Source organism: Choloepus didactylus, chromosome 2, assembly GCF_015220235.1.
Source record: "Choloepus didactylus isolate mChoDid1 chromosome 2, mChoDid1.pri, whole genome shotgun sequence".
Classification (NCBI taxonomy): domain Eukaryota; kingdom Metazoa; phylum Chordata; class Mammalia; order Pilosa; family Megalonychidae; genus Choloepus; species Choloepus didactylus.
In genome coordinates, this window is record NC_051308.1 from 2,041,342 (window position 1) to 2,052,028 (window position 10,687).

The 10,687-nt window shown below is 42.3% G+C and overlaps 1 pseudogene; it reads right to left on the minus strand.

Moving 5' to 3' along the window:
- Window positions 1-1,729: 1,729 nt before the first annotated feature.
- Window positions 1,730-8,084, minus strand: LOC119528218 (annotated as a pseudogene).
- Between the last annotated feature and the right edge of the window lie 2,603 nt (window positions 8,085-10,687).

The following is a 10,687-nucleotide window of genomic DNA, read 5'->3' on the forward strand; positions in this document are numbered from 1 at the left end:
TTCCAGACCTCAACCTCAATGGTTCTGTCTTTGAAGAAATATTTCCTTCAGTTTTTCCCTTCTCCATCACCTGCAGTCCAGCCAGCAGTGGTTCCATTTATACAGATCTCGTAAAAGCTCTGTAGGCTTGGCATGCAGTTTACAGTGTCAAAACCGTCATACAATAGGACTTACCACAAATCCTTTCCAGATAACTCCATCTCAAATCCTGGCTTGTACTGAAATGGCAGTCAGCTTCCCAGTTTGGTTAAATCCTCATGTGGGGCTGTGTTCTCTGAGGTCTCACTTTTGGAAGCCCAGAATTTTCTGAACCATCGGTTTCTGGTTTCTTTGTATGCAAGAGTTCAATTCTCAGCTAATCTCTGTCCCGTTGCATTTTACTATAAGCTGCAAGGAGAAGCAGGCTACATCCTCCATATCTAGTCTGGAGATCTCCTCAGCTAAGTATTCTAGGATGTCATTTTCAAATTCTGCCTTCCATCCAACAACAGGACTCAATTTTGCCAAATTCTCTGCCACTTTAAAACAAGGATTGCCTTTCTTCCAGTTGGCAATGACACATTCATCATTTCTGTTCAAGGCCTTGTCAGAAATATCTTTAGAGTCCATATTTCTACCAGCAGTATCTTCAAAGCAGTTTAGGCCCTTTCTATCAAGCTCTTCACAATTCTTCCAGAATTTACCCCTTATCTATTTAAAAAGCCATTCCAACATGTTTGGTAATTGCAAACTAAGCCGCAACAGCACCCCACTTCTCTGGTACCAAAATCTGTTCTGGTTTGCTAATGCTGCCATTATGTAAAATACCAGAAATGGATTGGCTTTTATAATGGGGGTTTGTTTGGTTACAAAATTACAGTCCTAAGGCCATAGAAGTGTCCAAATGAAGGCATCAAGACATCAATAGTAGGGTACCTTCACTGAAGGATAGGCCAATGGCATCTGGAAAACCTCTGATATCTCAGAAGACATGTGGCTGGTGTCTGCTTGCACTCAGGTTGCATTTCAAAATGGTGTTCTCCAAAATGTCAGTGTCAGTTTTCAATGGCCATCTTCAAAATGTCTCTCTGAGCTGGAGCACTGAGTTCCTTCAGACTGAGCTCTTATAGGGCTCAGATAAACTATCAAGACCCATGCTGAATGGGTGGGGCCATATCTTCATGGAAATAATGTTATCAGAGTTATCACCCACAGTTGGGTGGGTCACATCTCCATGGGAACAACCTAATCCAATGATTCCAACCTAATCAACATTAATACATCTGCCCCTACAAGATTGCATTAAAGAACATAGTGTTTTGGGGGAAATAATACATCCAAACCAGCACAATGTACAGCCATCTATTTCTCCCATCAAATCTGGCAAGATTTGCTTCATATATTTTGAGGCTCTATTGTTAGGTGCATATATATTTATAATTATTATATCTTTTTGATGAATTAACTCTTTTATCAATATGTAGTTTCCTTTTTTGTCACTTGTAGCAGATTTTGACTCAATGTCTGTTTTATCTGATATTATTTTAGCCACCCAGCTCTTTTTTTAAGATTTTAAACTGTAATGGCTTTATTCTTAAGGTAACTTAAAATAAAAAATAATGAAAAAGTGCACTTTTAATTTGCTTTCTCTTTTGTAGCCACAGGAAAAGCCTGAGTAATAATAAGAGTATTATTCATATTGAGACAACACTATCAGTCAATCCTGTGAAATTCTGGTCTGGTTGAGCCATTACTTTTCCAAAGACAGTTGAAGAAACTGCTTGCTTCCACCCACCTCTGTATTTAGTTCACTGTTCAATTTTCAGCAGGTCATTGGGGACTGTACATAAAATGGCTTTAGAATGTGAGTGTATGTTCTCACAACTCTTATTTCCAACTTTTAACAGTTGGCCTTTCACTGCTTCAGAGTCAATGTCATTTCCCTTAATTTCCAGTACATTTTCATTGCCCATTAAGATCATCACTGGCTTTTCAAAAGGCTTCAACACAGGATTACATACATAAATGAGATTGAGGTAGTTGGAATGGATCCCTTCTGACATGAAAAAGACCTTGGTTTCAGGGGAAGTTGCAGATTCAGCTCTTGTAGGGAAGGAGTTTTATAGCAGATTATCTCTGAATTATCTTGATGTTGACATGCCACTGTAGTCCTGTGTTGCTTCTGGGACATTTTTATGACCATTGTTGGGAAACTAACTGAATTCAGTTTTTTTCCAACATCTGTTATTGTGCTTCTACCACTGATAAAAGATTTGGTTGGATGAATGTCATAGACAATGTGGTTTTCTCAGTCACTGATAAGCTGGTGGCTTCTCAATTGGCTAAGTCAATTTTCAGTTTAACAGGAAACTCAATTGAAATTATTTGGGCTGGGATATAATATTTGAGAATACTATTCAACACACTTTTTAAAGTACATGTTTTTCTACCAGTTGAAATGTGTCTAGAATTGCCACTGTTTAGGTACTTTCCAAGTAAAGTGCCACCAGCATTTGGACCATAATTTAGAGAAATTCTCATTATAGGATCCACACTGGAAAATGTACTATATTGCTCTGTCCCCCAACCATTTGAAATAATTATGGACATATTAAAATGCTCATTCATTGCATGACCAACTGTGCATTTCCACAATTTTCTTGTGCTGTCGCTTAGGGTTAAGGTGCAGCTCTCATTTCCAAAAAGAAGTCTGGTTTTCTTTAAATGAAGTTTAGTATACCTCCTGAATCCAAAGTTGTAGCCACAGATGGTCAGTGTTGTCCTTCCTTCAAGGGCTGCACTTTTTGGGAAAACTTCATAAATTTCAGACAGGCAGATCTCTTGAGTCCAAGCTTTACAAGTATCAAGCCCCAAGATTGAGAGCTTGGCCTACAAAATTGGTAGCCCTCAATGCTTGTGAGAATATCAGTAATTCCCCAGGTGGAGAATCCAGTTAGTAACCTTTACCAAATGAAATGCAGCAATAACCACACTATCTTATGTAGATCTGCTGAATAAACTTCTGGATACAGAATTGCTGTGCAAATTGATATAAGGAAAAAGTCTATCATTTCATCCAATTGCAACAATAGCTATATCCTTTTTTTTTTTTTTTTTTTTTTTTTTTTTTTTTTTTTACTGATGACATTTGTGTATTAATGGTGAATGGGCAAGAACAAAAATTGGAAGAGTTATGTTATTTGAAGAGTCTTTGGTTTTGATTGTCTGTTTTGGCAGAGTTGAGCATTAATCATGAAAACATTTTTTAAAGCTTAGTAATTATCTTACAGATGTAGCGTACTTTATTTTACATGAATGCTATGATAAACATCCCCATATTTAAATATCAGTATATACCTCTGATTATTGTCTCAAAAATAATGCATAGAAGTGTAATTATCAGATCAAATAATTGGATATTTTATATTTAGTTTTTCTTGGTGATATGCACGTATGTTTCATAAATCAAAACACTTAAAAAGGGATCTGTGAAAATCGCTCCCAACCTTGTAAGCATCCATTCTCTTTGGTCCCACACCCAAGATTAACACTTTTATTGGGTTATCTGTTGTCCTTCCAGGGGAGCTTTACCCAATTACAAAGAAATATGAGTATATATTCTTAAATTTTAGACTTTGATATTTAAATCTTAGTCAATATTTTCGCATTGTCCCCCAGAAAACTTGTACAATTATCCAGTCCTGCTACCAGTAGGCTTGTCACCATCCTTTGCCAAAGCTGAGTATTAAAAGTACTCCTTGTTAACTCAGGAAAAAAAAAGAGGCTGAAAAGAGAGAAGAAAAGGAAAGGAGATTTCTGACTTTGGACAAGTCCTTTTACCTCCCTGAGCGTCAGTTTCCCCATCTGTCAAATGGACATAAGAGTCACTGCCTCTGTCATGGGGCCTTTGTGAGGGCCAAGCAGGCAAGTTTTTGAAACACAAGATCCTCTTGTGTGCACAGGGCAGCTGGGAATAGACATGGGGTCCCGGGTCAAGGTGGGGTTTGTATCCATGAGCAGTGTTGCTGGGTTGGGGCCCTTCTGGGCTGCTGCACTCCTCTCTGTGCACTTGCCAGGCATTCGGACCCACAAAGCCTGTTGGAAGACATTGTGGAATATTCCAAGCACCTACTTATGTTCTCTTGTAATCGGATCCAGGAGTTTGCCAGAATCTCTTTACCCTTGGGAGCAGCAGTGACAACAGTTAAAGAAGAAGAGTCGTGAAATATTCTGGAAAACTTGTTCCTCAAGAGATGCTTGTGACAGGCACTGGAAAGATGCCGAGATAACTAAGATAGTCTTCTTGGCTTCAGGGCTCATTCAAGGGATAGATGCTGACAGGGGCCCTGCCACTGTCAACAGGCAGCCTCCAGGCTCCCATGGCCGACTCCAACCCCATGGGCTGGGAGGGCGAAAGAGGAAACAGCAAGGAGGAGGTTTGGGGGCAGGTCTCACTACCAGGCCCCCAGTGGGCATGTCACTTGTGTTCTCCTCCCATTAGCTAGAACTTGGCCACATGACCACACCTAACTGGCTTAACCACAAGGGAAATGAGGAAATGGGGTCCCACCATGTGGTCCCCGGAAGAAGCAGAGGCCCTGGATTTTGGTGAACTCCCAGGAGTTGGCTCACAGGGTGTTTTAGTTTGCTAAAGTTGCCAAAATGCAACATACCAGAAATGGGCTTTTACAACGGGGATTTATTAACTTACACACTTACATTTCTGAGGCGTGAAAAATGTCCAAATCAAGGCATCAACAGGTGACACTTTCTCCCTGAAGTTGACTGGTGGTGATCCTCAAGGCAAATGGCAACGTCTGCTGGTCTCTCCCTTTTCTCCCATGTTGTGTTTCTTCCAGCTTCCAGCTTCAGTAGCTTCCTCTCTCTTTCTGTGGTTTCTCTTGTTTTCTGTTTGTCCTTCTCTCTCAGCTTCTCTGACTTCTCTCTCTCAGCTTCTCTGTGTTTTTCTCTGCACTTCATCCTCATACACAGGACTCATACATAGACCCACCTGGGGCAGGCCTCAACTGAAATAACCTAATCAAAAGGTCCCACCTACAATATGTCTACACCCACAGAAATGGATTAGCTTAAAGAACATGTTCTTTTGTGGGGTCCATAAAACCTCCAAGCCATCACACAAGGTAAGGGGCATAGGGAACACAGGGGCTGGGGGAGGGTTGCTAACTTAATAGAGCAAATTCCAATGACATCCTCATCCCACAGAGTCCAGTGGGAAGGGAAGTATAGGGACATGGAACCAAAGAGAGAGGAAAGTGTTATGGCTTTCCCAGACTAAGTAGTGTCCTCAGATGACTGCAGAAGCAGTGGAGTTGTTTGGGGCACCTGCTGCTCTCCAGGAACCAGGGTCCTTGGAGAGAACCAGCCATCAACCTATATGCTCATGAACTTATGGGACCAACTGGGGGTAGTCCTGCCTCTTATTGAGAGTGACCAGGCTTTTGGGGAAAAGTTCCCTGCAATCCTTTAGAAACCCAAGAGTCAATCGCATTCCTGAATTTCAAAACCAACCTTGAGAAGTGGGGTTGAAAGTGGGGTGTAGTGATGTGCTGAGCATGCTGCACTCACACATGTTCCAGGAGTCTGAGGAGGGAGCCTTGTTGGTGGGCAGGATGAGGGGAGATTCTTTATGAAGGAAATGGGAATTGTTCATGACCAACAGAAGGTCTGAAAATCCTGGATCCTTCCTTCAGATGGATGCCTTGGCCCCTGTGGTAATCCATTCTAGGTCTTTCCAAACCAGTCACACCCCCGGCTACCCAAGCCTGTTGGAAATCAATCAGGAAGCATTTGCCGGATCTACCCTGTGGATCCAGGATATCATACCTGCTTTTATGGCTCAATTCCAATAGGAGCTCAAGAAGCAAACTGGGACACTCAGGGATGGAGGCAGTCTCTTGCCGTGGATTTGCATTTTCCTTCCAGAACCATGGGATAGAATCTCATTTTCTACTTTTAAACCTTTAAAAAAAAATTAATGCTCAACTCTGCCAAAACAGACAATCAAAACCAAAGACTCTTCAAATAACATAACTCTTCCAATTTTTATGCTTTCCTATTTACCATTAATACACAGATATCATCAGTAAAAAAAAAAAAAAAGTATTTAGCTATTGTTGCAGTTGGGTGAAATGTAGCATTTTTCATTGTATCAATTTGCATAGCAATTCTGTATCCAGAAGTTTATTCTGCAGATTTGCATCAGACAGTATGGTTATCGCTGCATTTCAATTGGTAAAAATTACTAACTGGATTCCCCACCTGGGGAATTACTGATATTCTCACAAGCATTGAGGACTACCAATTAGTAGGCTGAGTTCTCAATCTTGGGGCTTGCCCTTACAAAGCTTGGACTCAAGGGATCTGCCTGCCTGCAATTTATGAGGTTTTCCCGAATAGTGCAGTCTTTGAAGGAGAGACAAGGCTGACCATCCATCACCAGGACTTTGGATTCAGGAGGTATGCTAAAATTCATTTAAAGAAAACCAGACTTCTTTTTGGAAATGAGAGCTGCACCTTAACCCTAAGTGACAGCACAAGAAAATCGTGGAAATGCACAGTTGGTCATGCAATGAATGAGCATTCTATTATGTCCATAATTATTTCAAATGGTTGGGGGACAGAGCAAAATGGTACATTTTCCAGTGTGGATCCTATAATGAGAGGTTCTCCAAATTATGGTCCAAATGCTGGTGGCACTTTACTTGGAAAGTACCTAAACAGTGGCAATTCTAGACACATTTCAATTGGTAGAAAAACATGTACTTTTAAAAATGTGTCAAAGAGTATTCTCAAAAGTTACACCCCAGCCCAAATAATTTCAACTGAGTTTCCATTAAATTGAAAATTGACTTAGCTAAGCGAGAAGCCACCAGCTTCAGTTACTGAGAAAACCCCATTGTCTTTGACATTCACCCAACCAAATCTTTTGTCAGTGGTGGAAGCACAATATCGGGTGTATTAGTCAGGATTCTCTATGGAAACAGAATCAACAAGAGATATCTATAAATATAAGATTTTATAAAAGTGTCTTACGCAACTGTGGGTGTGCATGAGTCCAGATTCCATAGGGCAGGCAGCAAACTGGCAACTCCAATGAAGCTATTTGATGAACTCCTCAGGCAGCAAACTGGCAATTTCGATGAGCATATTTGATGCACTCCTCAGGAAACGCACTGGCAACTTTGATGAACTCCTCAGGAAATGCTTTGCTGGTTAGCCAAAGAAGTGAAGGTCCTCTATCTGTCTCGTTTAAACATCTTCAACTGATTGGATTAAATACAGCTGATTCAATTCTCTCATTGTGGAAGACACACCCTTTGTTGACATCATCAGTGACAGCTACAGCCAATTGACTGATGATTTAACAAATCAGCCACAAATGTCCTTGCAGTAATGGTTAGGCCAGTGCTTGCTTGACAAGACACCTGGACACCATCACCTAACCAACTTGACACATGAACCTAACCATCACAGTCCATCTCTTGTCAACTTGGCACTTATACACATCACCTTAAACCATCCTTTAGGTCGAGAACAGTGTTGTTTTGCCTAATACTCAGCTGTCCTGCATACAACCAGAAATGCACTAAATCTCTCCAGAATAGGCTGCAAGTCCTTGGGTGACATAAACTTTTAAACTTGATTTCCTTTAACTTAAATACTGCAAAATGAACATTACAGCTTATGTCATATGATAAGAGGATAAGATAGAGAAGAAAAGAAGGATATTTGCTTTACAGACAAAAACAAACAAACCCATGACAAACCAAGGAGGAAATATTCATGTCATCATAGTCCTTGTTTCTGTAACTGGTCACATGGTCATAGTTCATATTTATCACTACCTTCTTCCATTACCCATTCCATGTTCCCTTTACCCTCAGCAAGCACTTCAGCTGGCCGTGGTTCTTTGCCTGGAGGGGTGCCCCAAACCTTCATTCCTGAAGTTTCTTGGCCATTGGTAGTCCTGCCTGGATTGGGTTGTTGCAGTTTTCCACTGACTTTAATCACAGGACATGGTAGTACTAAGAGGCACCCTAGGGGATCTCCTGTATTCCAGGAAAACTCTTCTTTACCTCCATTGCGTAGTTGCAGTGCTATGTCCCCTTGATAGTAAAGATCAGTCACCCCAGCCAGTACAGTAATCCCCTTCCTTGCCTGTTGATTCAGAGGCATAAGAAGCCCAAAGTGGGCAGGTGGCAGTCTTAACTTCCAGTTCAATGGGATTATTGTTGTGTTTCCAGGAGGAAGCACTCCTCCTTTTGGAATTAAGGCTTGTAAACCAGCAGAGCTTAAGCTTGCAGGGACAGGAAGCAAAAATTTTCCTAGTGGATCACTAGGAGTGATAGTGAGTGGTGCCACTCCTGTTTCCACCCCTTGATTCCTGGACCCGTGAATCCTGGCTATGGGAGAAACAGCACCATAGAGTGGATGCTGATTCAGAGCATACACAGCCTCCTGGAGAACACTGCCCTAACCCTGCAAGGTATTGCCACCTAGGTGGCACCATAATTGAGTCTTCAACAGGCCATTCCACCGTTCTATCAACCCAGGTGCCTCTGGATGATAGGGAACATGGTAAGACTAGAGAATTCCATGAGCATGTGCCCATTTCCTCACTTCATTTGCTGTGAAGTGGGTTCCATCATGCTGTGTGGAATACCGTGATGGTGGATAAGGCATTCTGTAAGTCCACGGATGGTAGCTTTGGCAGAAGCATTTCAGGGAAGAAGTTTGCAGGGAAGGGAAACCCATATCCAGAGTATGTGCCTATTCCAGTAAAAACAAATTGCTGCCCTTCCCATGATGGAAGTGGTCCAATGTAATCAACCTGCCACCCAATAGCAGGCTGATCACCTCAGGGAATGGTGCCGTATCAGGGACTGAGTGTGCGTCTCTGCTGCTGGCAGATTGGGCACTCAGCAGTGGCTGTGGCCACATCAGCCTTGGTGAATGGAAGTCCATGTTGCTGAGCCCATGCATAACTTCCATCCCTACCACCATGACCACTTTGTTCATGAGCCCATTGGGAAATGACAGGAGTGGCTGGGGAAAGAGGCTGATTGGTATCCAACAAATGGGTCATCTTATCCACTTGATTATTAAAATCTTCTGCTGAAGTCACCCTTTGGTGAGCATTCACATGGGACACAAATATCTTCATGTTTTTTGCCCACTCAGAAAGGTCTATCCACATACTTCTTTCCCAGATTTCTTTGTCACCAATTTTCCAATCATGTTCCTTCCAAGTCCCTGACCATCCAGCCCACAGGGCTGCAGTGCTTCAGCTGTCCACTTTTGGGTGGTGCCTGCATACTGTGCAGAAACATCTGTAAACCAGACCCATGTTTTCTCTTCCTCAGTCAACTCATTGTAAGGAACCCCCAAGATGCCATAGCTATGGGCTGGGAAAGAGAAGGTAAGATGGTAGGAGTACAGGACATGGGCAATTGGGCTACTTCCTCATGTAACTTACTTGTGCCTTCAGGACCCGCTCAAGCTGTATCTCGTATATACCATTTCCATTTTATGATGGAGTGCTGCTGTGCATGCCCAACTTTATGGCTTGGTGGGTCAGACAACACCCAGCTCACGATAGGTAACTCAGTTCTCATGGTAACTTGGTGGCCCATAGCAGGCCTCTCTACTAAGGCCCAATAGCAGGCCAATAGCTGTTTCTCAAATGAAGAGTAGTTATCTGCAGTGGATGGTAAGGATTTACTCCAAAATCCCAAGGGCCTGTGTTGTGATTCTCCTGTAGGAGCCTGCCAAACGTTCCAAACAGCATCTCCATTTGCCACTGACACTTCCAGCACCATTAGATCAGCTGGATCATATGGTCCAAGTGGCAGAGCAGCTTGCATAGTAGCCTGGACCTGTTACAGAGCCTCCTCTTGTTCTGGTCCCCACTCAAAACTAGAAGCTTTTCTGGTCACTCAGTAAATGGGCTGGAGTAGCCCACCCAAATGAGGAATATGTTGTCTCCAAAATGCAAAGAGGCCAACTAAGCATTGTGCCTCCTTTTTGGTTGTAGGAGGGGCTGGATGCAACAGCTTATTCTTAACCTTAGAAGGGATATCTCAACATGCCCCACACCACTAGACACCTAGAAATTTTACTGAGGTGGAAGGCCCCTGTATTTTTGTTGGATTTATCTCCTGTCCTCTGACATGCAAATACCTTATGAACGAATCTAGAGTGGTTGCTATTTCTTGCTCACTAGGTCCAATCAACATGATATCATCAATATAATGGACCAGTGTGATGTCTTGTGGGAAGGAGAAATGATCAAGGTCCCTGTGGACAATGTTATGACATAGGGATGGAGAATTGATGTACTCCTGAGGTAGCAAAGTGAATGTATACTGCTGGCCTTGCCAGCTGAAAGTAAACTGTTTCTGGTGGTCCTTACTAACAGTTATTGACAAAAAAGCATGTGCCAGATCAATAGCTACATACCAGATACCAGGGGATGTGTTGATTTCCTCAAGCAATGATACTACATCTGGAACAGCAGCTGCAATTGGAGTCACCACCTGGTTAAGCTTATGATAATGCACTATCTTCATCCAAGACCCATCTATTTTCTGCACAGGCCAAATAGGAGAGTTGAATGGGGATGTGGGAATCACCAGCCCGGCATCCTTCAAGTCCTTAAGAGTGGCATTACTCTCTGCAATCCCTC